The sequence below is a fragment of the Garra rufa genome, chromosome 2, assembly GCF_049309525.1.
Source record: "Garra rufa chromosome 2, GarRuf1.0, whole genome shotgun sequence".
Taxonomy (NCBI): domain Eukaryota; kingdom Metazoa; phylum Chordata; class Actinopteri; order Cypriniformes; family Cyprinidae; genus Garra; species Garra rufa.
Window position 1 is genome coordinate 49648368 of NC_133362.1, and position 23384 is coordinate 49671751.

The following is a 23384-nucleotide window of genomic DNA, read 5'->3' on the forward strand; positions in this document are numbered from 1 at the left end:
CTACGTGGATGTGATCCGACAAGGTGATAGCAAGCTGGATGAGCCCCAGAGACAGATCATCAGTGAAGACCTCTTCACCTAGACGGCCATCGACGCAAGACTGTGAAAACCAGATCCTCTCCAATCTGACACTGTGGCAACATGGAACTTTTGCATCTACATTAAAATTAGTCTGTTTGTTCTTATTCTGAGGTCACCGTAGCCGCCATATCCATTCTGTATTCCGATTAGATGGTCACTGCAGTCCCCCGGATCCAGTCCGTACCAAGAGCAGATGGTGGATCAGCACCTTCAGCCGAATGTCAGCGGATACCATGTCAACTAGATGAGCCCCAGAGACAGATCATCAGTAAAGAATGAATCCACATGCCACAGCAAACTCGAGCTGGTGAAAATGTTCACCAAACACCCGCCGCTGACTTCTTTTAAAAGAAGCCAGCTTATTGAAGGTGCACAGGATAAACGCCCTGAGAAAGCTGTGCCTCGCAACCCTAAGAATGGCATAGGCGTTAGTGGACACCTGACGCGCGTGCAAAACACCGGCATTTCACACGTCCCTGGGTGGGCTCGAACCACCAACCTTTCGGTTAACAGCCGAACGCGCTAACCGATTGCGCCACAGAGACAGACATTGCGCATCGGCTGCCGCGGGATCACGGTTGTAAAAGCAAGGGTTAGGGTTAGGGATTAGAATCGCACGTACTAACAGGCTGTTTTGAAAGATGTTTCCGGAGCTCGCAAAATCCACTTAGCCTGTGCGGAGAATGGGCACGCTGGAGCCCGCCACCCTGTTGGGAAGAAAGAGCGCCAACAGAGCCGCCCAACGTGGGGCTCGAACCCACGACCCTGAGATTAAGAGTCTCATGCTCTACCGACTGAGCTAGCCGGGCTGGTTGTGGTCTCCTTCACCGGGTCGGACGCAGTTTTCATCGGCTCCCAAATGACACAGGCGAAACGGAGGCTCTCGCGTTGTGCAAGACTGTCGAGCCGTCCCGTGGGTAGTGCTTAGAGCAGGCTTAGAGTTTTCTTCTGTCAGTTTTGACCCAATCTGTTATTGGGAAGCGCAGTTTGACCCAGCAGTGCGGGCCAACAACATGTTCTGTCTTGCCGCGTGAAGGCGGTTCAATGCTTTGGTCAGCGTATGGTTGAGATGTGATTTTCCACCAATTTGGGGCACCTTTCTTATGGAAATCAAGGATAAATCTATATAAGGATAAGGATAAATCTTCTATATTTCGGTGGTCTTTTGCAAACACTAGATTTATATGTCAGTTCCAACATAACACCGACTGTTACGCAACAGTCCCGGGATCGTTAATAGTTACGCCTCCAACATTTGCATCGCCCAATCATCGGTAACGTCAGTACATCAGTAAAACAAGGCAAGCCACTGAAGGGACACGGTTAGCTTAATGCTAGCGCTAGCCTGTTACATTGCAGTACAAAAGATATCACTTACCACATAAACAGAGAGATGACTGTGCTGATGATGGTGAATGATGGAGAAATAACTGCGCTGATGATGGCGAATGATTTACAGATCCAGAGTATCACCGAGAAGCAGCTGAACTTGTGTGGTAAGAAGCGCTCCCTCTGCATTATAACTTTACACAGAGCACATGGATCACAGTAATGAGACTAAAATGTCTGCGATACAAAACGGCAGATTCAACAAACCACATATTAAAAGCCGCTAGAGCTCCTAATTAAATAAATATTTTTATCAATGTGCCAGCTATAGAGATGAGCAGCTCTGTGAAACAGCCAATCGGAGCAGAGCTCATTAATATTCATGAAGCTTCCAAAAAAGGCAATAACAGAGCATTTCATTCTAGGGACAAATCCTAGGGTTGTAAATGGTCCTGTAAAACCGTTTCTGGAGATTGTTTGCCCTTTCCTATGCCATATACCTTCTATGTAGATATCAAAGAACAAATTAAAATATTCTCTCAATGCATTTTATGGCAACTTTAAGTTGATAGAACCAGCTGACATCTTATCCTGACATTCTGAATATCAAGGATGGTGACACCCACCAACAAAAATGTAAAAAAAATAAAAAAAAAAATCTCAATCATAACGACTCATAAGATTTTTAATCTGATATTTACATTTTTCAGAGACCACTCTGACCATACTCTCTTCTTCTATGCTGCTTAAATGCCACACAGAACATTCATCAATGGTGTGGAGCATATGAAATAAACCATTACTCCACACCCGATTCACGCTCAGAAAAGAGTATCAAAGCTCATCATCGTAGTTTGGGAGACACTACACTTTTGAAACACATTTCCTAGTTAGAAACTATAGAAATGATCCCTGAAAGTATAGTCTTGACCTCCATTTTGCAAAACCAGCTTAGGCGAGTTCTGACACTTTGAGTCTCAGAGATGGTTACAACCTAACAACAGAGATGAGAAAAGTTACATTTGAAACATCATTAGAGTCCTAAAATTTTGTTTGTAATTTTAGTTGGATGCAGTTTTCATTGGCCCCCAAATTACACAGGCGAAACTGAGGCTCTCGCGTTGTGCGAGACTGTCAACCCGTCCCGTGGGTAGGGCTTAAAGCAGGCTTAGAGATTTCTTCTGTCAGTTTTGACCCAATCTGTTTTTGGGAAGCGCAGTTTGACCCAGCAGTGCGGGCCAACAACATGTTCTGTTTTGCCGCGTGAAGGCGGTTTAATGCTTTGGACAGCGTATGGTTGAGATGTGATTTTCCACCAATTTGGGGCACCTTTCTTATGGAAATCAAGGATGATTTCATGGGAAATGGCAAACTGGTGTAGCGTTTGGCTAATAAGCTAAAGCTACAAAGGATGTACCGGTGCCCCGTCGTCCGAGCAGAATCCACATTCGGCCGTAATCGGAGGTTACTACTAACGTTCGATTGTGTCTCATAGGGAGTTTGGCGCAGGGCCTCAGTGGAAAACAGGCCCTCGGCGGCTGAAACAAAAGACGAAGAATGCATCCACATGCACATGAATCAGGAATGTTAAATAAAGAAACCCCGCCGGATGACGAGGTGGTCCAGTGGTTAAGGCGGTGGAAGGCTAATACATTGTGCTCGACACGCATTCGAAGCTTTAGCGCCACTGAGAGGCCACCGGACCAGACAGGACCAACATGTTTACGATGGGTAACGGTGAGCTGTAATTGCGTTGCAGTTTAACGATACTTGTCTTGAGAACATATTGACAAAACAACAAACCTTCTGGCTCTGGCGCACTATCATCAGCAGACCGTTTTTTTGGCGAGGAAAAAAAACCCTAAACGAAACAAGGCTATATTTCTCAACAAAACTCTAAGCCTCCAGAGAGACTAGCAAAAATTGCCAAAGATAACTGTATTTCAAGTCATCCTGGCGGGGTATTGGGTAAAGTTTTCAACCAGCAACGATCGCGCCTCGGACAAACCTCATAGGCTACAATATTGCCTCTGCGAAAGAATGCAGGCGACGGTCGTGACCTTTTTCTGCACCTACGTGGATGTGAACCGACAAGGTGGTAGCAAGCTTTAAACTGCCGCACAAACAGTCTCCTGCCACGGGTTGCTGCACCGTGTTTCTACGGAACAGATTAGAGGTGTGTAAAAGACGGCTCATTCACTATTCCCTCTGTGCTCAAAACAGCCAGCTGAAAGCACGGCAGCAGCAGCTGAAAAGGTCCGCAGCATGGCCTATCTCGGTCAGCAAGGGGACGGGGTGGCCGAGTGGTTAAGGCGATGGACTGCTAATCCATTTTGCTCTGTGCAATGGTTGGAATCCATTCTTGTCGTTCGGTTCCTTTAGCACTGGACCTTAATCCGGGTCCTGGGGACCCCATGCTAAACTTTTTGTGTGTCCTCCTTATCTAACACACTCAGTTCAGTTCTTTGAGTTCTCTACTAATGAACTGATGATCTGAATCAGGAGTGCTAAATAAAAAATGTCACGTAAAATGACGAGGTGGCCGAGTGGTTAAGGCGATGGACTGCTAATCCATTGTGCTCTGCACGCGTGGGTTCGAATCCCATCCTCGTCGTTCGGCTCCTTTAGCAGTAATCCTCGTCCTGGGGACCCCACTCTGCGCTTTTTGTGTCTTCCTTATCTGACACACTCAGTTCAGTTCACTGAGTGCTCTACTAATGAGCCGATGGTCTGAATCGGGAGTGTTAAATAAAAGGACCACGGAAAGTGACGGGGTGGTCGAGTGGTTAAGGCGATGCAAGGCTAATCCGTTGTGCTAGGCTCACCTTGGTTTGTGTGGGTTTGAATCCCGTCCTCTTCATTTGATGATTTAGCACCACTGAGAGCCCACCAGAACAGACAGGCCCAACCTGTTTACGATGGGTAGCGGTGAGCTGTGATTGTGCTGTAGTTTAATGATACCTGCAGCGAAGTCTTGAGAGCATATTGACAAAACAACAAATCTTCTGGCTCCGGCACGCTATGATCTGTAGACACCTCTTTGACGAGGACCAACAACCAGCCACTCTAACAAAACGAAGCAAAACTTTGTTTTTCAAGAAGCGTCCAGAGAGACCGGCAAAAACTGAGAAGCTGACTGTATTTCAAATCATCCAGATGGGATATCGGGGAAAGTTTACAACCAGCAATGATCACACCTCAGATAAACCACACAAGCTACAACATTGCCTCTGCGATAGAATACCGGTGACGGTCGTGACCTTTTCTTGCAGCTACGTGGATGTGATCCGACAAGGTGATAGCAAGCTGGATGAGCCCCAGAGACAGATCATCAGTGAAGACCTCTTCACCTAGACGGCCATCGACGCAAGACTGTGAAAACCAGATCCTCTCCAATCTGACACTGTGGCAACATGGAACTTTTGCATCTACATTAAAATTAGTCTGTTTGTTCTTATTCTGAGGTCACCGTAGCCGCCATATCCATTCTGTATTCCGATTAGATGGTCACTGCAGTCCCCCGGATCCAGTCCGTACCAAGAGCAGATGGTGGATCAGCACCTTCAGCCGAATGTCAGCGGATACCATGTCAACTAGATGAGCCCCAGAGACAGATCATCAGTAAAGAATGAATCCACATGCCACAGCAAACTCGAGCTGGTGAAAATGTTCACCAAACACCCGCCGCTGACTTCTTTTAAAAGAAGCCAGCTTATTGAAGGTGCACAGGATAAACGCCCTGAGAAAGCTGTGCCTCGCAACCCTAAGAATGGCATAGGCGTTAGTGGACACCTGACGCGCGTGCAAAACACCGGCATTTCACACGTCCCTGGGTGGGCTCGAACCACCAACCTTTCGGTTAACAGCCGAACGCGCTAACCGATTGCGCCACAGAGACAGACATTGCGCATCGGCTGCCGCGGGATCACGGTTGTAAAAGCAAGGGTTAGGGTTAGGGATTAGAATCGCACGTACTAACAGGCTGTTTTGAAAGATGTTTCCGGAGCTCGCAAAATCCACTTAGCCTGTGCGGAGAATGGGCACGCTGGAGCCCGCCACCCTGTTGGGAAGAAAGAGCGCCAACAGAGCCGCCCAACGTGGGGCTCGAACCCACGACCCTGAGATTAAGAGTCTCATGCTCTACCGACTGAGCTAGCCGGGCTGGTTGTGGTCTCCTTCACCGGGTCGGACGCAGTTTTCATCGGCTCCCAAATGACACAGGCGAAACGGAGGCTCTCGCGTTGTGCAAGACTGTCGAGCCGTCCCGTGGGTAGTGCTTAGAGCAGGCTTAGAGTTTTCTTCTGTCAGTTTTGACCCAATCTGTTATTGGGAAGCGCAGTTTGACCCAGCAGTGCGGGCCAACAACATGTTCTGTCTTGCCGCGTGAAGGCGGTTCAATGCTTTGGTCAGCGTATGGTTGAGATGTGATTTTCCACCAATTTGGGGCACCTTTCTTATGGAAATCAAGGATAAATCTATATAAGGATAAGGATAAATCTTCTATATTTCGGTGGTCTTTTGCAAACACTAGATTTATATGTCAGTTCCAACATAACACCGACTGTTACGCAACAGTCCCGGGATCGTTAATAGTTACGCCTCCAACATTTGCATCGCCCAATCATCGGTAACGTCAGTACATCAGTAAAACAAGGCAAGCCACTGAAGGGACACGGTTAGCTTAATGCTAGCGCTAGCCTGTTACATTGCAGTACAAAAGATATCACTTACCACATAAACAGAGAGATGACTGTGCTGATGATGGTGAATGATGGAGAAATAACTGCGCTGATGATGGCGAATGATTTACAGATCCAGAGTATCACCGAGAAGCAGCTGAACTTGTGTGGTAAGAAGCGCTCCCTCTGCATTATAACTTTACACAGAGCACATGGATCACAGTAATGAGACTAAAATGTCTGCGATACAAAACGGCAGATTCAACAAACCACATATTAAAAGCCGCTAGAGCTCCTAATTAAATAAATATTTTTATCAATGTGCCAGCTATAGAGATGAGCAGCTCTGTGAAACAGCCAATCGGAGCAGAGCTCATTAATATTCATGAAGCTTCCAAAAAAGGCAATAACAGAGCATTTCATTCTAGGGACAAATCCTAGGGTTGTAAATGGTCCTGTAAAACCGTTTCTGGAGATTGTTTGCCCTTTCCTATGCCATATACCTTCTATGTAGATATCAAAGAACAAATTAAAATATTCTCTCAATGCATTTTATGGCAACTTTAAGTTGATAGAACCAGCTGACATCTTATCCTGACATTCTGAATATCAAGGATGGTGACACCCACCAACAAAAATGTAAAAAAAATAAAAAAAAAAATCTCAATCATAACGACTCATAAGATTTTTAATCTGATATTTACATTTTTCAGAGACCACTCTGACCATACTCTCTTCTTCTATGCTGCTTAAATGCCACACAGAACATTCATCAATGGTGTGGAGCATATGAAATAAACCATTACTCCACACCCGATTCACGCTCAGAAAAGAGTATCAAAGCTCATCATCGTAGTTTGGGAGACACTACACTTTTGAAACACATTTCCTAGTTAGAAACTATAGAAATGATCCCTGAAAGTATAGTCTTGACCTCCATTTTGCAAAACCAGCTTAGGCGAGTTCTGACACTTTGAGTCTCAGAGATGGTTACAACCTAACAACAGAGATGAGAAAAGTTACATTTGAAACATCATTAGAGTCCTAAAATTTTGTTTGTAATTTTAGTTGGATGCAGTTTTCATTGGCCCCCAAATTACACAGGCGAAACTGAGGCTCTCGCGTTGTGCGAGACTGTCAACCCGTCCCGTGGGTAGGGCTTAAAGCAGGCTTAGAGATTTCTTCTGTCAGTTTTGACCCAATCTGTTTTTGGGAAGCGCAGTTTGACCCAGCAGTGCGGGCCAACAACATGTTCTGTTTTGCCGCGTGAAGGCGGTTTAATGCTTTGGACAGCGTATGGTTGAGATGTGATTTTCCACCAATTTGGGGCACCTTTCTTATGGAAATCAAGGATGATTTCATGGGAAATGGCAAACTGGTGTAGCGTTTGGCTAATAAGCTAAAGCTACAAAGGATGTACCGGTGCCCCGTCGTCCGAGCAGAATCCACATTCGGCCGTAATCGGAGGTTACTACTAACGTTCGATTGTGTCTCATAGGGAGTTTGGCGCAGGGCCTCAGTGGAAAACAGGCCCTCGGCGGCTGAAACAAAAGACGAAGAATGCATCCACATGCACATGAATCAGGAATGTTAAATAAAGAAACCCCGCCGGATGACGAGGTGGTCCAGTGGTTAAGGCGGTGGAAGGCTAATACATTGTGCTCGACACGCATTCGAAGCTTTAGCGCCACTGAGAGGCCACCGGACCAGACAGGACCAACATGTTTACGATGGGTAACGGTGAGCTGTAATTGCGTTGCAGTTTAACGATACTTGTCTTGAGAACATATTGACAAAACAACAAACCTTCTGGCTCTGGCGCACTATCATCAGCAGACCGTTTTTTTGGCGAGGAAAAAAAACCCTAAACGAAACAAGGCTATATTTCTCAACAAAACTCTAAGCCTCCAGAGAGACTAGCAAAAATTGCCAAAGATAACTGTATTTCAAGTCATCCTGGCGGGGTATTGGGTAAAGTTTTCAACCAGCAACGATCGCGCCTCGGACAAACCTCATAGGCTACAATATTGCCTCTGCGAAAGAATGCAGGCGACGGTCGTGACCTTTTTCTGCACCTACGTGGATGTGAACCGACAAGGTGGTAGCAAGCTTTAAACTGCCGCACAAACAGTCTCCTGCCACGGGTTGCTGCACCGTGTTTCTACGGAACAGATTAGAGGTGTGTAAAAGACGGCTCATTCACTATTCCCTCTGTGCTCAAAACAGCCAGCTGAAAGCACGGCAGCAGCAGCTGAAAAGGTCCGCAGCATGGCCTATCTCGGTCAGCAAGGGGACGGGGTGGCCGAGTGGTTAAGGCGATGGACTGCTAATCCATTTTGCTCTGTGCAATGGTTGGAATCCATTCTTGTCGTTCGGTTCCTTTAGCACTGGACCTTAATCCGGGTCCTGGGGACCCCATGCTAAACTTTTTGTGTGTCCTCCTTATCTAACACACTCAGTTCAGTTCTTTGAGTTCTCTACTAATGAACTGATGATCTGAATCAGGAGTGCTAAATAAAAAATGTCACGTAAAATGACGAGGTGGCCGAGTGGTTAAGGCGATGGACTGCTAATCCATTGTGCTCTGCACGCGTGGGTTCGAATCCCATCCTCGTCGTTCGGCTCCTTTAGCAGTAATCCTCGTCCTGGGGACCCCACTCTGCGCTTTTTGTGTCTTCCTTATCTGACACACTCAGTTCAGTTCACTGAGTGCTCTACTAATGAGCCGATGGTCTGAATCGGGAGTGTTAAATAAAAGGACCACGGAAAGTGACGGGGTGGTCGAGTGGTTAAGGCGATGCAAGGCTAATCCGTTGTGCTAGGCTCACCTTGGTTTGTGTGGGTTTGAATCCCGTCCTCTTTATTTGATGATTTAGCACCACTGAGAGCCCACCAGAACAGACAGGCCCAACCTGTTTACGATGGGTAGCGGTGAGCTGTGATTGTGCTGTAGTTTAATGATACCTGCAGCGAAGTCTTGAGAGCATATTGACAAAACAACAAATCTTCTGGCTCCGGCACGCTATGATCTGTAGACACCTCTTTGACGAGGACCAACAACCAGCCACTCTAACAAAACGAAGCAAAACTTTGTTTTTCAAGAAGCGTCCAGAGAGACCGGCAAAAACTGAGAAGCTGACTGTATTTCAAATCATCCAGATGGGATATCGGGGAAAGTTTACAACCAGCAATGATCACACCTCAGATAAACCACACAAGCTACAACATTGCCTCTGCGATAGAATACCGGTGACGGTCGTGACCTTTTCTTGCAGCTACGTGGATGTGATCCGACAAGGTGATAGCAAGCTGGATGAGCCCCAGAGACAGATCATCAGTGAAGACCTCTTCACCTAGACGGCCATCGACGCAAGACTGTGAAAACCAGATCCTCTCCAATCTGACACTGTGGCAACATGGAACTTTTGCATCTACATTAAAATTAGTCTGTTTGTTCTTATTCTGAGGTCACCGTAGCCGCCATATCCATTCTGTATTCCGATTAGATGGTCACTGCAGTCCCCCGGATCCAGTCCGTACCAAGAGCAGATGGTGGATCAGCACCTTCAGCCGAATGTCAGCGGATACCATGTCAACTAGATGAGCCCCAGAGACAGATCATCAGTAAAGAATGAATCCACATGCCACAGCAAACTCGAGCTGGTGAAAATGTTCACCAAACACCCGCCGCTGACTTCTTTTAAAAGAAGCCAGCTTATTGAAGGTGCACAGGATAAACGCCCTGAGAAAGCTGTGCCTCGCAACCCTAAGAATGGCATAGGCGTTAGTGGACACCTGACGCGCGTGCAAAACACCAGCGTTTCACACGTCCCTGGGTGGGCTCGAACCACCAACCTTTCGGTTAACAGCCGAACGCGCTAACCGATTGCGCCACAGAGACAGACATTGCGCATCGGCTGCCGCGGGATCACGGTTGTAAAAGCAAGGGTTAGGGTTAGGGATTAGAATCGCACGTACTAACAGGCTGTTTTGAAAGATGTTTCCGGAGCTCGCAAAATCCACTTAGCCTGTGCGGAGAATGGGCACGCTGGAGCCCGCCACCCTGTTGGGAAGAAAGAGCGCCAACAGAGCCGCCCAACGTGGGGCTCGAACCCACGACCCTGAGATTAAGAGTCTCATGCTCTACCGACTGAGCTAGCCGGGCTGGTTGTGGTCTCCTTCACCGGGTCGGACGCAGTTTTCATCGGCTCCCAAATGACACAGGCGAAACGGAGGCTCTCGCGTTGTGCAAGACTGTCGAGCCGTCCCGTGGGTAGTGCTTAGAGCAGGCTTAGAGTTTTCTTCTGTCAGTTTTGACCCAATCTGTTATTGGGAAGCGCAGTTTGACCCAGCAGTGCGGGCCAACAACATGTTCTGTCTTGCCGCGTGAAGGCGGTTCAATGCTTTGGTCAGCGTATGGTTGAGATGTGATTTTCCACCAATTTGGGGCACCTTTCTTATGGAAATCAAGGATAAATCTATATAAGGATAAGGATAAATCTTCTATATTTCGGTGGTCTTTTGCAAACACTAGATTTATATGTCAGTTCCAACATAACACCGACTGTTACGCAACAGTCCCGGGATCGTTAATAGTTACGCCTCCAACATTTGCATCGCCCAATCATCGGTAACGTCAGTACATCAGTAAAACAAGGCAAGCCACTGAAGGGACACGGTTAGCTTAATGCTAGCGCTAGCCTGTTACATTGCAGTACAAAAGATATCACTTACCACATAAACAGAGAGATGACTGTGCTGATGATGGTGAATGATGGAGAAATAACTGCGCTGATGATGGCGAATGATTTACAGATCCAGAGTATCACCGAGAAGCAGCTGAACTTGTGTGGTAAGAAGCGCTCCCTCTGCATTATAACTTTACACAGAGCACATGGATCACAGTAATGAGACTAAAATGTCTGCGATACAAAACGGCAGATTCAACAAACCACATATTAAAAGCCGCTAGAGCTCCTAATTAAATAAATATTTTTATCAATGTGCCAGCTATAGAGATGAGCAGCTCTGTGAAACAGCCAATCGGAGCAGAGCTCATTAATATTCATGAAGCTTCCAAAAAAGGCAATAACAGAGCATTTCATTCTAGGGACAAATCCTAGGGTTGTAAATGGTCCTGTAAAACCGTTTCTGGAGATTGTTTGCCCTTTCCTATGCCATATACCTTCTATGTAGATATCAAAGAACAAATTAAAATATTCTCTCAATGCATTTTATGGCAACTTTAAGTTGATAGAACCAGCTGACATCTTATCCTGACATTCTGAATATCAAGGATGGTGACACCCACCAACAAAAATGTAAAAAAAAAAAAAAAAAAATCTCAATCATAACGACTCATAAGATTTTTAATCTGATATTTACATTTTTCAGAGACCACTCTGACCATACTCTCTTCTTCTATGCTGCTTAAATGCCACACAGAACATTCATCAATGGTGTGGAGCATATGAAATAAACCATTACTCCACACCCGATTCACGCTCAGAAAAGAGTATCAAAGCTCATCATCGTAGTTTGGGAGACACTACACTTTTGAAACACATTTCCTAGTTAGAAACTATAGAAATGATCCCTGAAAGTATAGTCTTGACCTCCATTTTGCAAAACCAGCTTAGGCGAGTTCTGACACTTTGAGTCTCAGAGATGGTTACAACCTAACAACAGAGATGAGAAAAGTTACATTTGAAACATCATTAGAGTCCTAAAATTTTGTTTGTAATTTTAGTTGGATGCAGTTTTCATTGGCCCCCAAATTACACAGGCGAAACTGAGGCTCTCGCGTTGTGCGAGACTGTCAACCCGTCCCGTGGGTAGGGCTTAAAGCAGGCTTAGAGATTTCTTCTGTCAGTTTTGACCCAATCTGTTTTTGGGAAGCGCAGTTTGACCCAGCAGTGCGGGCCAACAACATGTTCTGTTTTGCCGCGTGAAGGCGGTTTAATGCTTTGGACAGCGTATGGTTGAGATGTGATTTTCCACCAATTTGGGGCACCTTTCTTATGGAAATCAAGGATGATTTCATGGGAAATGGCAAACTGGTGTAGCGTTTGGCTAATAAGCTAAAGCTACAAAGGATGTACCGGTGCCCCGTCGTCCGAGCAGAATCCACATTCGGCCGTAATCGGAGGTTACTACTAACGTTCGATTGTGTCTCATAGGGAGTTTGGCGCAGGGCCTCAGTGGAAAACAGGCCCTCGGCGGCTGAAACAAAAGACGAAGAATGCATCCACATGCACATGAATCAGGAATGTTAAATAAAGAAACCCCGCCGGATGACGAGGTGGTCCAGTGGTTAAGGCGGTGGAAGGCTAATACATTGTGCTCGACACGCATTCGAAGCTTTAGCGCCACTGAGAGGCCACCGGACCAGACAGGACCAACATGTTTACGATGGGTAACGGTGAGCTGTAATTGCGTTGCAGTTTAACGATACTTGTCTTGAGAACATATTGACAAAACAACAAACCTTCTGGCTCTGGCGCACTATCATCAGCAGACCGTTTTTTTGGCGAGGAAAAAAAACCCTAAACGAAACAAGGCTATATTTCTCAACAAAACTCTAAGCCTCCAGAGAGACTAGCAAAAATTGCCAAAGATAACTGTATTTCAAGTCATCCTGGCGGGGTATTGGGTAAAGTTTTCAACCAGCAACGATCGCGCCTCGGACAAACCTCATAGGCTACAATATTGCCTCTGCGAAAGAATGCAGGCGACGGTCGTGACCTTTTTCTGCACCTACGTGGATGTGAACCGACAAGGTGGTAGCAAGCTTTAAACTGCCGCACAAACAGTCTCCTGCCACGGGTTGCTGCACCGTGTTTCTACGGAACAGATTAGAGGTGTGTAAAAGACGGCTCATTCACTATTCCCTCTGTGCTCAAAACAGCCAGCTGAAAGCACGGCAGCAGCAGCTGAAAAGGTCCGCAGCATGGCCTATCTCGGTCAGCAAGGGGACGGGGTGGCCGAGTGGTTAAGGCGATGGACTGCTAATCCATTTTGCTCTGTGCAATGGTTGGAATCCATTCTTGTCGTTCGGTTCCTTTAGCACTGGACCTTAATCTGGGTCCTGGGGACCCCATGCTAAACTTTTTGTGTGTCCTCCTTATCTAACACACTCAGTTCAGTTCTTTGAGTTCTCTACTAATGAACTGATGATCTGAATCAGGAGTGCTAAATAAAAAATGTCACGTAAAATGACGAGGTGGCCGAGTGGTTAAGGCGATGGACTGCTAATCCATTGTGCTCTGCACGCGTGGGTTCGAATCCCATCCTCGTCGTTCGGCTCCTTTAGCAGTAATCCTCGTCCTGGGGACCCCACTCTGCGCTTTTTGTGTCTTCCTTATCTGACACACTCAGTTCAGTTCACTGAGTGCTCTACTAATGAGCCGATGGTCTGAATCGGGAGTGTTAAATAAAAGGACCACGGAAAGTGACGGGGTGGTCGAGTGGTTAAGGCGATGCAAGGCTAATCCGTTGTGCTAGGCTCACCTTGGTTTGTGTGGGTTTGAATCCCGTCCTCTTTATTTGATGATTTAGCACCACTGAGAGCCCACCAGAACAGACAGGCCCAACCTGTTTACGATGGGTAGCGGTGAGCTGTGATTGTGCTGTAGTTTAATGATACCTGCAGCGAAGTCTTGAGAGCATATTGACAAAACAACAAATCTTCTGGCTCCGGCACGCTATGATCTGTAGACACCTCTTTGACGAGGACCAACAACCAGCCACTCTAACAAAACGAAGCAAAACTTTGTTTTTCAAGAAGCGTCCAGAGAGACCGGCAAAAACTGAGAAGCTGACTGTATTTCAAATCATCCAGATGGGATATCGGGGAAAGTTTACAACCAGCAATGATCACACCTCAGATAAACCACACAAGCTACAACATTGCCTCTGCGATAGAATACCGGTGACGGTCGTGACCTTTTCTTGCAGCTACGTGGATGTGATCCGACAAGGTGATAGCAAGCTGGATGAGCCCCAGAGACAGATCATCAGTGAAGACCTCTTCACCTAGACGGCCATCGACGCAAGACTGTGAAAACCAGATCCTCTCCAATCTGACACTGTGGCAACATGGAACTTTTGCATCTACATTAAAATTAGTCTGTTTGTTCTTATTCTGAGGTCACCGTAGCCGCCATATCCATTCTGTATTCCGATTAGATGGTCACTGCAGTCCCCCGGATCCAGTCCGTACCAAGAGCAGATGGTGGATCAGCACCTTCAGCCGAATGTCAGCGGATACCATGTCAACTAGATGAGCCCCAGAGACAGATCATCAGTAAAGAATGAATCCACATGCCACAGCAAACTCGAGCTGGTGAAAATGTTCACCAAACACCCGCCGCTGACTTCTTTTAAAAGAAGCCAGCTTATTGAAGGTGCACAGGATAAACGCCCTGAGAAAGCTGTGCCTCGCAACCCTAAGAATGGCATAGGCGTTAGTGGACACCTGACGCGCGTGCAAAACACCAGCGTTTCACACGTCCCTGGGTGGGCTCGAACCACCAACCTTTCGGTTAACAGCCGAACGCGCTAACCGATTGCGCCACAGAGACAGACATTGCGCATCGGCTGCCGCGGGATCACGGTTGTAAAAGCAAGGGTTAGGGTTAGGGATTAGAATCGCACGTACTAACAGGCTGTTTTGAAAGATGTTTCCGGAGCTCGCAAAATCCACTTAGCCTGTGCGGAGAATGGGCACGCTGGAGCCCGCCACCCTGTTGGGAAGAAAGAGCGCCAACAGAGCCGCCCAACGTGGGGCTCGAACCCACGACCCTGAGATTAAGAGTCTCATGCTCTACCGACTGAGCTAGCCGGGCTGGTTGTGGTCTCCTTCACCGGGTCGGACGCAGTTTTCATCGGCTCCCAAATGACACAGGCGAAACGGAGGCTCTCGCGTTGTGCAAGACTGTCGAGCCGTCCCGTGGGTAGTGCTTAGAGCAGGCTTAGAGTTTTCTTCTGTCAGTTTTGACCCAATCTGTTATTGGGAAGCGCAGTTTGACCCAGCAGTGCGGGCCAACAACATGTTCTGTCTTGCCGCGTGAAGGCGGTTCAATGCTTTGGTCAGCGTATGGTTGAGATGTGATTTTCCACCAATTTGGGGCACCTTTCTTATGGAAATCAAGGATAAATCTATATAAGGATAAGGATAAATCTTCTATATTTCGGTGGTCTTTTGCAAACACTAGATTTATATGTCAGTTCCAACATAACACCGACTGTTACGCAACAGTCCCGGGATCGTTAATAGTTACGCCTCCAACATTTGCATCGCCCAATCATCGGTAACGTCAGTACATCAGTAAAACAAGGCAAGCCACTGAAGGGACACGGTTAGCTTAATGCTAGCGCTAGCCTGTTACATTGCAGTACAAAAGATATCACTTACCACATAAACAGAGAGATGACTGTGCTGATGATGGTGAATGATGGAGAAATAACTGCGCTGATGATGGCGAATGATTTACAGATCCAGAGTATCACCGAGAAGCAGCTGAACTTGTGTGGTAAGAAGCGCTCCCTCTGCATTATAACTTTACACAGAGCACATGGATCACAGTAATGAGACTAAAATGTCTGCGATACAAAACGGCAGATTCAACAAACCACATATTAAAAGCCGCTAGAGCTCCTAATTAAATAAATATTTTTATCAATGTGCCAGCTATAGAGATGAGCAGCTCTGTGAAACAGCCAATCGGAGCAGAGCTCATTAATATTCATGAAGCTTCCAAAAAAGGCAATAACAGAGCATTTCATTCTAGGGACAAATCCTAGGGTTGTAAATGGTCCTGTAAAACCGTTTCTGGAGATTGTTTGCCCTTTCCTATGCCATATACCTTCTATGCAGATATCAAAGAACAAATTAAAATATTCTCTCAATGCATTTTATGGCAACTTTAAGTTGATAGAACCAGCTGACATCTTATCCTGACATTCTGAATATCAAGGATGGTGACACCCACCAACAAAAATGTAAAAAAAAAAAAAAAAAATCTCAATCATAACGACTCATAAGATTTTTAATCTGATATTTACATTTTTCAGAGACCACTCTGACCATACTCTCTTCTTCTATGCTGCTTAAATGCCACACAGAACGTTCATCAATGGTGTGGAGCATATGAAATAAACCATTAGAAAAGAGTATCAAAGCTCATCATCGTAGTTTGGGAGACACTACACTTTTGAAACACATTTCCTAGTTAGAAACTATAGAAATGATCCCTGAAAGTATAGTCTTGACCTCCATTTTGCAAAACCAGCTTAGGCGAGTTCTGACACTTTGAGTCTCAGAGATGGTTACAACCTAACAACAGAGATGAGAAAAGTTACATTTGAAACATCATTAGAGTCCTAAAATTTTGTTTGTAATTTTAGTTGGATGCAGTTTTCATTGGCCCCCAAATTACACAGGCGAAACTGAGGCTCTCGCGTTGTGCGAGACTGTCAACCCGTCCCGTGGGTAGGGCTTAAAGCAGGCTTAGAGATTTCTTCTGTCAGTTTTGACCCAATCTGTTTTTGGGAAGCGCAGTTTGACCCAGCAGTGCGGGCCAACAACATGTTCTGTTTTGCCGCGTGAAGGCGGTTTAATGCTTTGGACAGCGTATGGTTGAGATGTGATTTTCCACCAATTTGGGGCACCTTTCTTATGGAAATCAAGGATGATTTCATGGGAAATGGCAAACTGGTGTAGCGTTTGGCTAATAAGCTAAAGCTACAAAGGATGTACCGGTGCCCCGCCGTCCGAGCAGAATCCACATTCGGCCGTAATCGGAGGTTACTACTAACGTTCGATTGTGTCTCATAGGGAGTTTGGCGCAGGGCCTCAGTGGAAAACAGGCCCTCGGCGGCTGAAACAAAAGACGAAGAATGCATCCACATGCACATGAATCAGGAATGTTAAATAAAGAAACCCCGCCGGATGACGAGGTGGTCCAGTGGTTAAGGCGGTGGAAGGCTAATACATTGTGCTCGACACGCATTCGAAGCTTTAGCGCCACTGAGAGGCCACCGGACCAGACAGGACCAACATGTTTACGATGGGTAACGGTGAGCTGTAATTGCGTTGCAGTTTAACGATACTTGTCTTGAGAACATATTGACAAAACAACAAACCTTCTGGCTCTGGCGCACTATCATCAGCAGACCGTTTTTTTGGCGAGGAAAAAAAACCCTAAACGAAACAAGGCTATATTTCTCAACAAAACTCTAAGCCTCCAGAGAGACTAGCAAAAATTGCCAAAGAGAACTGTATTTCAAGTCATCCTGGCGGGGTATTGGGTAAAGTTTTCAACCAGCAATGATCGCGCCTCGGACAAACCTCATAGGCTACAATATTGCCTCTGCGAAAGAATGCAGGCGACGGTCGTGACCTTTTTCTGCACCTACGTGGATGTGAACCGACAAGGTGGTAGCAAGCTTTAAACTGCCGCACAAACAGTCTCCTGCCACGGGTTGCTGCACCGTGTTTCTACGGAACAGATTAGAGGTGTGTAAAAGACGGCTCATTCACTATTCCCTCTGTGCTCAAAACAGCCAGCTGAAAGCACGGCAGCAGCAGCTGAAAAGGTCCGCAGCATGGCCTATCTCGGTCAGCAAGGGGACGGGGTGGCCGAGTGGTTAAGGCGATGGACTGCTAATCCATTTTGCTCTGTGCAATGGTTGGAATCCATTCTTGTCGTTCGGTTCCTTTAGCACTGGACCTTAATCCGGGTCCTGGGGACCCCATGCTAAACTTTTTGTGTGTCCTCCTTATCTAACACACTCAGTTCAGTTCTTTGAGTTCTCTACTAATGAACTGATGATCTGAATCAGGAGTGCTAAATAAAAAATGTCACGTAAAATGACGAGGTGGCCGAGTGGTTAAGGCGATGGACTGCTAATCCATTGTGCTCTGCACGCGTGGGTTCGAATCCCATCCTCGTCGTTCGGCTCCTTTAGCAGTAATCCTCGTCCTGGGGACCCCACTCTGCGCTTTTTGTGTCTTCCTTATCTGACACACTCAGTTCAGTTCACTGAGTGCTCTACTAATGAGCCGATGGTCTGAATCGGGAGTGTTAAATAAAAGGACCACGGAAAGTGACGGGGTGGTCGAGTGGTTAAGGCGATGCAAGGCTAATCCGTTGTGCTAGGCTCACCTTGGTTTGTGTGGGTTTGAATCCCGTCCTCTTCATTTGATGATTTAGCACCACTGAGAGCCCACCAGAACAGACAGGCCCAACCTGTTTACGATGGGTAGCGGTGAGCTGTGATTGTGCTGTAGTTTAATGATACCTGCAGCGAAGTCTTGAGAGCATATTGACAAAACAACAAATCTTCTGGCTCCGGCACGCTATGATCTGTAGACACCTCTTTGACGAGGACCAACAACCAGCCACTCTAACAAAACGAAGCAAAACTTTGTTTTTCAAGAAGCGTCCAGAGAGACCGGCAAAAACTGAGAAGCTGACTGTATTTCAAATCATCCAGATGGGATATCGGGGAAAGTTTACAACCAGCAATGATCACACCTCAGATAAACCACACAAGCTACAACATTGCCTCTGCGATAGAATACCGGTGACGGTCGTGACCTTTTCTTGCAGCTACGTGGATGTGATCCGACAAGGTGATAGCAAGCTGGATGAGCCCCAGAGACAGATCATCAGTGAAGACCTCTTCACCTAGACGGCCATCGACGCAAGACTGTGAAAACCAGATCCTCTCCAATCTGACACTGTGGCAACATGGAACTTTTGCATCTACATTAAAATTAGTCTGTTTGTTCTTATTCTGAGGTCACCGTAGCCGCCATATCCATTCTGTATTCCGATTAGATGGTCACTGCAGTCCCCCGGATCCAGTCCGTACCAAGAGCAGATGGTGGATCAGCACCTTCAGCCGAATGTCAGCGGATACCATGTCAACTAGATGAGCCCCAGAGACAGATCATCAGTAAAGAATGAATCCACATGCCACAGCAAACTCGAGCTGGTGAAAATGTTCACCAAACACCCGCCGCTGACTTCTTTTAAAAGAAGCCAGCTTATTGAAGGTGCACAGGATAAACGCCCTGAGAAAGCTGTGCCTCGCAACCCTAAGAATGGCATAGGCGTTAGTGGACACCTGACGCGCGTGCAAAACACCGGCATTTCACACGTCCCTGGGTGGGCTCGAACCACCAACCTTTCGGTTAACAGCCGAACGCGCTAACCGATTGCGCCACAGAGACAGACATTGCGCATCGGCTGCCGCGGGATCACGGTTGTAAAAGCAAGGGTTAGGGTTAGGGATTAGAATCGCACGTACTAACAGGCTGTTTTGAAAGATGTTTCCGGAGCTCGCAAAATCCACTTAGCCTGTGCGGAGAATGGGCACGCTGGAGCCCGCCACCCTGTTGGGAAGAAAGAGCGCCAACAGAGCCGCCCAACGTGGGGCTCGAACCCACGACCCTGAGATTAAGAGTCTCATGCTCTACCGACTGAGCTAGCCGGGCTGGTTGTGGTCTCCTTCACCGGGTCGGACGCAGTTTTCATCGGCTCCCAAATGACACAGGCGAAACGGAGGCTCTCGCGTTGTGCAAGACTGTCGAGCCGTCCCGTGGGTAGTGCTTAGAGCAGGCTTAGAGTTTTCTTCTGTCAGTTTTGACCCAATCTGTTATTGGGAAGCGCAGTTTGACCCAGCAGTGCGGGCCAACAACATGTTCTGTCTTGCCGCGTGAAGGCGGTTCAATGCTTTGGTCAGCGTATGGTTGAGATGTGATTTTCCACCAATTTGGGGCACCTTTCTTATGGAAATCAAGGATAAATCTATATAAGGATAAGGATAAATCTTCTATATTTCGGTGGTCTTTTGCAAACACTAGATTTATATGTCAGTTCCAACATAACACCGACTGTTACGCAACAGTCCCGGGATCGTTAATAGTTACGCCTCCAACATTTGCATCGCCCAATCATCGGTAACGTCAGTACATCAGTAAAACAAGGCAAGCCACTGAAGGGACACGGTTAGCTTAATGCTAGCGCTAGCCTGTTACATTGCAGTACAAAAGATATCACTTACCACATAAACAGAGAGATGACTGTGCTGATGATGGTGAATGATGGAGAAATAACTGCGCTGATGATGGCGAATGATTTACAGATCCAGAGTATCACCGAGAAGCAGCTGAACTTGTGTGGTAAGAAGCGCTCCCTCTGCATTATAACTTTACACAGAGCACATGGATCACAGTAATGAGACTAAAATGTCTGCGATACAAAACGGCAGATTCAACAAACCACATATTAAAAGCCGCTAGAGCTCCTAATTAAATAAATATTTTTATCAATGTGCCAGCTATAGAGATGAGCAGCTCTGTGAAACAGCCAATCGGAGCAGAGCTCATTAATATTCATGAAGCTTCCAAAAAAGGCAATAACAGAGCATTTCATTCTAGGGACAAATCCTAGGGTTGTAAATGGTCCTGTAAAACCGTTTCTGGAGATTGTTTGCCCTTTCCTATGCCATATACCTTCTATGCAGATATCAAAGAACAAATTAAAATATTCTCTCAATGCATTTTATGGCAACTTTAAGTTGATAGAACCAGCTGACATCTTATCCTGACATTCTGAATATCAAGGATGGTGACACCCACCAACAAAAATGTAAAAAAAAAAAAAAAAAAATCTCAATCATAACGACTCATAAGATTTTTAATCTGATATTTACATTTTTCAGAGACCACTCTGACCATACTCTCTTCTTCTATGCTGCTTAAATGCCACACAGAACGTTCATCAATGGTGTGGAGCATATGAAATAAACCATTACTCCACACCCGATTCACGCTCAGAAAAGAGTATCAAAGCTCATCATCGTAGTTTGGGAGACACTACACTTTTGAAACACATTTCCTAGTTAGAAACTATAGAAATGATCCCTGAAAGTATAGTCTTGACCTTCATTTTGCAAAACCAGCTTAGGCGAGTTCTGACACTTTGAGTCTCAGAGATGGTTACAACCTAACAACAGAGATGAGAAAAGTTACATTTGAAACATCATTAGAGTCCTAAAATTTTGTTTGTAATTTTAGTTGGATGCAGTTTTCATTGGCCCCCAAATTACACAGGCGAAACTGAGGCTCTCGCGTTGTGCGAGACTGTCAACCCGTCCCGTGGGTAGGGCTTAAAGCAGGCTTAGAGATTTCTTCTGTCAGTTTTGACCCAATCTGTTTTTGGGAAGCGCAGTTTGACCCAGCAGTGCGGGCCAACAACATGTTCTGTTTTGCCGCGTGAAGGCGGTTTAATGCTTTGGACAGCGTATGGTTGAGATGTGATTTTCCACCAATTTGGGGCACCTTTCTTATGGAAATCAAGGATGATTTCATGGGAAATGGCAAACTGGTGTAGCGTTTGGCTAATAAGCTAAAGCTACAAAGGATGTACCGGTGCCCCGCCGTCCGAGCAGAATCCACATTCGGCCGTAATCGGAGGTTACTACTAACGTTCGATTGTGTCTCATAGGGAGTTTGGCGCAGGGCCTCAGTGGAAAACAGGCCCTCGGCGGCTGAAACAAAAGACGAAGAATGCATCCACATGCACATGAATCAGGAATGTTAAATAAAGAAACCCCGCCGGATGACGAGGTGGTCCAGTGGTTAAGGCGGTGGAAGGCTAATACATTGTGCTCGACACGCATTCGAAGCTTTAGCGCCACTGAGAGGCCACCGGACCAGACAGGACCAACATGTTTACGATGGGTAACGGTGAGCTGTAATTGCGTTGCAGTTTAACGATACTTGTCTTGAGAACATATTGACAAAACAACAAACCTTCTGGCTCTGGCGCACTATCATCAGCAGACCGTTTTTTTGGCGAGGAAAAAAAACCCTAAACGAAACAAGGCTATATTTCTCAACAAAACTCTAAGCCTCCAGAGAGACTAGCAAAAATTGCCAAAGAGAACTGTATTTCAAGTCATCCTGGCGGGGTATTGGGTAAAGTTTTCAACCAGCAATGATCGCGCCTCGGACAAACCTCATAGGCTACAATATTGCCTCTGCGAAAGAATGCAGGCGACGGTCGTGACCTTTTTCTGCACCTACGTGGATGTGAACCGACAAGGTGGTAGCAAGCTTTAAACTGCCGCACAAACAGTCTCCTGCCACGGGTTGCTGCACCGTGTTTCTACGGAACAGATTAGAGGTGTGTAAAAGACGGCTCATTCACTATTCCCTCTGTGCTCAAAACAGCCAGCTGAAAGCACGGCAGCAGCAGCTGAAAAGGTCCGCAGCATGGCCTATCTCGGTCAGCAAGGGGACGGGGTGGCCGAGTGGTTAAGGCGATGGACTGCTAATCCATTTTGCTCTGTGCAATGGTTGGAATCCATTCTTGTCGTTCGGTTCCTTTAGCACTGGACCTTAATCCGGGTCCTGGGGACCCCATGCTAAACTTTTTGTGTGTCCTCCTTATCTAACACACTCAGTTCAGTTCTTTGAGTTCTCTACTAATGAACTGATGATCTGAATCAGGAGTGCTAAATAAAAAATGTCACGTAAAATGACGAGGTGGCCGAGTGGTTAAGGCGATGGACTGCTAATCCATTGTGCTCTGCACGCGTGGGTTCGAATCCCATCCTCGTCGTTCGGCTCCTTTAGCAGTAATCCTCGTCCTGGGGACCCCACTCTGCGCTTTTTGTGTCTTCCTTATCTGACACACTCAGTTCAGTTCACTGAGTGCTCTACTAATGAGCCGATGGTCTGAATCGGGAGTGTTAAATAAAAGGACCACGGAAAGTGACGGGGTGGTCGAGTGGTTAAGGCGATGCAAGGCTAATCCGTTGTGCTAGGCTCACCTTGGTTTGTGTGGGTTTGAATCCCGTCCTCTTCATTTGATGATTTAGCACCACTGAGAGCCCACCAGAACAGACAGGCCCAACCTGTTTACGATGGGTAGCGGTGAGCTGTGATTGTGCTGTAGTTTAATGATACCTGCAGCGAAGTCTTGAGAGCATATTGACAAAACAACAAATCTTCTGGCTCCGGCACGCTATGATCTGTAGACACCTCTTTGACGAGGACCAACAACCAGCCACTCTAACAAAACGAAGCAAAACTTTGTTTTTCAAGAAGCGTCCAGAGAGACCGGCAAAAACTGAGAAGCTGACTGTATTTCAAATCATCCAGATGGGATATCGGGGAAAGTTTACAACCAGCAATGATCACACCTCAGATAAACCACACAAGCTACAACATTGCCTCTGCGATAGAATACCGGTGACGGTCGTGACCTTTTCTTGCAG

General features: G+C 46.5%; 29 non-coding genes and 1 pseudogene across 29 annotated transcripts; 5 read left to right on the top strand and 25 right to left on the bottom strand.

Annotated features, from left to right (window-relative positions):
- Window positions 1-552: 552 nt before the first annotated feature.
- On the bottom strand, window positions 553-626 carry trnan-guu (transfer RNA asparagine (anticodon GUU)). Its single transcript has one exon. It is a non-coding gene; the product is annotated as a tRNA-Asn (tRNA).
- Window positions 627-817: 191 nt separating this feature from the next.
- On the bottom strand, window positions 818-890 carry trnak-cuu (transfer RNA lysine (anticodon CUU)). Its single transcript has one exon. It is a non-coding gene; the product is annotated as a tRNA-Lys (tRNA).
- A 1232-nt stretch (window positions 891-2122) lies between these two features.
- Window positions 2123-2338, bottom strand: LOC141326955 (small nucleolar RNA U3). The gene has a single exon (XR_012354284.1). It is a non-coding gene; the product is annotated as a small nucleolar RNA U3 (small nucleolar RNA).
- A 973-nt stretch (window positions 2339-3311) lies between these two features.
- LOC141327010 (U4 spliceosomal RNA) lies at window positions 3312-3452 on the bottom strand. The gene has a single exon (XR_012354333.1). It is a non-coding gene; the product is annotated as a U4 spliceosomal RNA (small nuclear RNA).
- Window positions 3453-3942: 490 nt separating this feature from the next.
- Window positions 3943-4024, top strand: trnas-gcu (transfer RNA serine (anticodon GCU)). Its single transcript has one exon. It is a non-coding gene; the product is annotated as a tRNA-Ser (tRNA).
- A 489-nt stretch (window positions 4025-4513) lies between these two features.
- Window positions 4514-4652, bottom strand: LOC141327100 (U4 spliceosomal RNA). Its single transcript, XR_012354416.1, has one exon. It is a non-coding gene; the product is annotated as a U4 spliceosomal RNA (small nuclear RNA).
- A 582-nt stretch (window positions 4653-5234) lies between these two features.
- On the bottom strand, window positions 5235-5308 carry trnan-guu (transfer RNA asparagine (anticodon GUU)). The gene has a single exon. It is a non-coding gene; the product is annotated as a tRNA-Asn (tRNA).
- Window positions 5309-5499: 191 nt separating this feature from the next.
- On the bottom strand, window positions 5500-5572 carry trnak-cuu (transfer RNA lysine (anticodon CUU)). Its single transcript has one exon. It is a non-coding gene; the product is annotated as a tRNA-Lys (tRNA).
- Window positions 5573-6804: 1232 nt separating this feature from the next.
- LOC141326957 (small nucleolar RNA U3) lies at window positions 6805-7020 on the bottom strand. The gene has a single exon (XR_012354286.1). It is a non-coding gene; the product is annotated as a small nucleolar RNA U3 (small nucleolar RNA).
- Window positions 7021-7993: 973 nt separating this feature from the next.
- On the bottom strand, window positions 7994-8134 carry LOC141327011 (U4 spliceosomal RNA). Its single transcript, XR_012354334.1, has one exon. It is a non-coding gene; the product is annotated as a U4 spliceosomal RNA (small nuclear RNA).
- A 490-nt stretch (window positions 8135-8624) lies between these two features.
- On the top strand, window positions 8625-8706 carry trnas-gcu (transfer RNA serine (anticodon GCU)). Its single transcript has one exon. It is a non-coding gene; the product is annotated as a tRNA-Ser (tRNA).
- A 489-nt stretch (window positions 8707-9195) lies between these two features.
- Window positions 9196-9334, bottom strand: LOC141327101 (U4 spliceosomal RNA). Its single transcript, XR_012354417.1, has one exon. It is a non-coding gene; the product is annotated as a U4 spliceosomal RNA (small nuclear RNA).
- Window positions 9335-9916: 582 nt separating this feature from the next.
- Window positions 9917-9990, bottom strand: trnan-guu (transfer RNA asparagine (anticodon GUU)). The gene has a single exon. It is a non-coding gene; the product is annotated as a tRNA-Asn (tRNA).
- Window positions 9991-10181: 191 nt separating this feature from the next.
- trnak-cuu (transfer RNA lysine (anticodon CUU)) lies at window positions 10182-10254 on the bottom strand. Its single transcript has one exon. It is a non-coding gene; the product is annotated as a tRNA-Lys (tRNA).
- A 1231-nt stretch (window positions 10255-11485) lies between these two features.
- LOC141326958 (small nucleolar RNA U3) lies at window positions 11486-11701 on the bottom strand. Its single transcript, XR_012354287.1, has one exon. It is a non-coding gene; the product is annotated as a small nucleolar RNA U3 (small nucleolar RNA).
- A 973-nt stretch (window positions 11702-12674) lies between these two features.
- Window positions 12675-12815, bottom strand: LOC141327012 (U4 spliceosomal RNA). The gene has a single exon (XR_012354335.1). It is a non-coding gene; the product is annotated as a U4 spliceosomal RNA (small nuclear RNA).
- A 490-nt stretch (window positions 12816-13305) lies between these two features.
- Window positions 13306-13387, top strand: trnas-gcu (transfer RNA serine (anticodon GCU)). The gene has a single exon. It is a non-coding gene; the product is annotated as a tRNA-Ser (tRNA).
- A 489-nt stretch (window positions 13388-13876) lies between these two features.
- LOC141327102 (U4 spliceosomal RNA) lies at window positions 13877-14015 on the bottom strand. The gene has a single exon (XR_012354418.1). It is a non-coding gene; the product is annotated as a U4 spliceosomal RNA (small nuclear RNA).
- A 582-nt stretch (window positions 14016-14597) lies between these two features.
- trnan-guu (transfer RNA asparagine (anticodon GUU)) lies at window positions 14598-14671 on the bottom strand. The gene has a single exon. It is a non-coding gene; the product is annotated as a tRNA-Asn (tRNA).
- Window positions 14672-14862: 191 nt separating this feature from the next.
- Window positions 14863-14935, bottom strand: trnak-cuu (transfer RNA lysine (anticodon CUU)). Its single transcript has one exon. It is a non-coding gene; the product is annotated as a tRNA-Lys (tRNA).
- Window positions 14936-16165: 1230 nt separating this feature from the next.
- LOC141326983 (small nucleolar RNA U3) lies at window positions 16166-16359 on the bottom strand (annotated as a pseudogene).
- Window positions 16360-17332: 973 nt separating this feature from the next.
- LOC141327026 (U4 spliceosomal RNA) lies at window positions 17333-17473 on the bottom strand. The gene has a single exon (XR_012354348.1). It is a non-coding gene; the product is annotated as a U4 spliceosomal RNA (small nuclear RNA).
- A 490-nt stretch (window positions 17474-17963) lies between these two features.
- Window positions 17964-18045, top strand: trnas-gcu (transfer RNA serine (anticodon GCU)). The gene has a single exon. It is a non-coding gene; the product is annotated as a tRNA-Ser (tRNA).
- A 489-nt stretch (window positions 18046-18534) lies between these two features.
- Window positions 18535-18673, bottom strand: LOC141327103 (U4 spliceosomal RNA). The gene has a single exon (XR_012354419.1). It is a non-coding gene; the product is annotated as a U4 spliceosomal RNA (small nuclear RNA).
- A 582-nt stretch (window positions 18674-19255) lies between these two features.
- On the bottom strand, window positions 19256-19329 carry trnan-guu (transfer RNA asparagine (anticodon GUU)). Its single transcript has one exon. It is a non-coding gene; the product is annotated as a tRNA-Asn (tRNA).
- A 191-nt stretch (window positions 19330-19520) lies between these two features.
- trnak-cuu (transfer RNA lysine (anticodon CUU)) lies at window positions 19521-19593 on the bottom strand. Its single transcript has one exon. It is a non-coding gene; the product is annotated as a tRNA-Lys (tRNA).
- A 1231-nt stretch (window positions 19594-20824) lies between these two features.
- LOC141326940 (small nucleolar RNA U3) lies at window positions 20825-21040 on the bottom strand. The gene has a single exon (XR_012354270.1). It is a non-coding gene; the product is annotated as a small nucleolar RNA U3 (small nucleolar RNA).
- A 973-nt stretch (window positions 21041-22013) lies between these two features.
- LOC141327028 (U4 spliceosomal RNA) lies at window positions 22014-22154 on the bottom strand. The gene has a single exon (XR_012354350.1). It is a non-coding gene; the product is annotated as a U4 spliceosomal RNA (small nuclear RNA).
- A 490-nt stretch (window positions 22155-22644) lies between these two features.
- Window positions 22645-22726, top strand: trnas-gcu (transfer RNA serine (anticodon GCU)). The gene has a single exon. It is a non-coding gene; the product is annotated as a tRNA-Ser (tRNA).
- Window positions 22727-23215: 489 nt separating this feature from the next.
- LOC141327104 (U4 spliceosomal RNA) lies at window positions 23216-23354 on the bottom strand. The gene has a single exon (XR_012354420.1). It is a non-coding gene; the product is annotated as a U4 spliceosomal RNA (small nuclear RNA).
- Window positions 23355-23384: the final 30 nt, after the last annotated feature.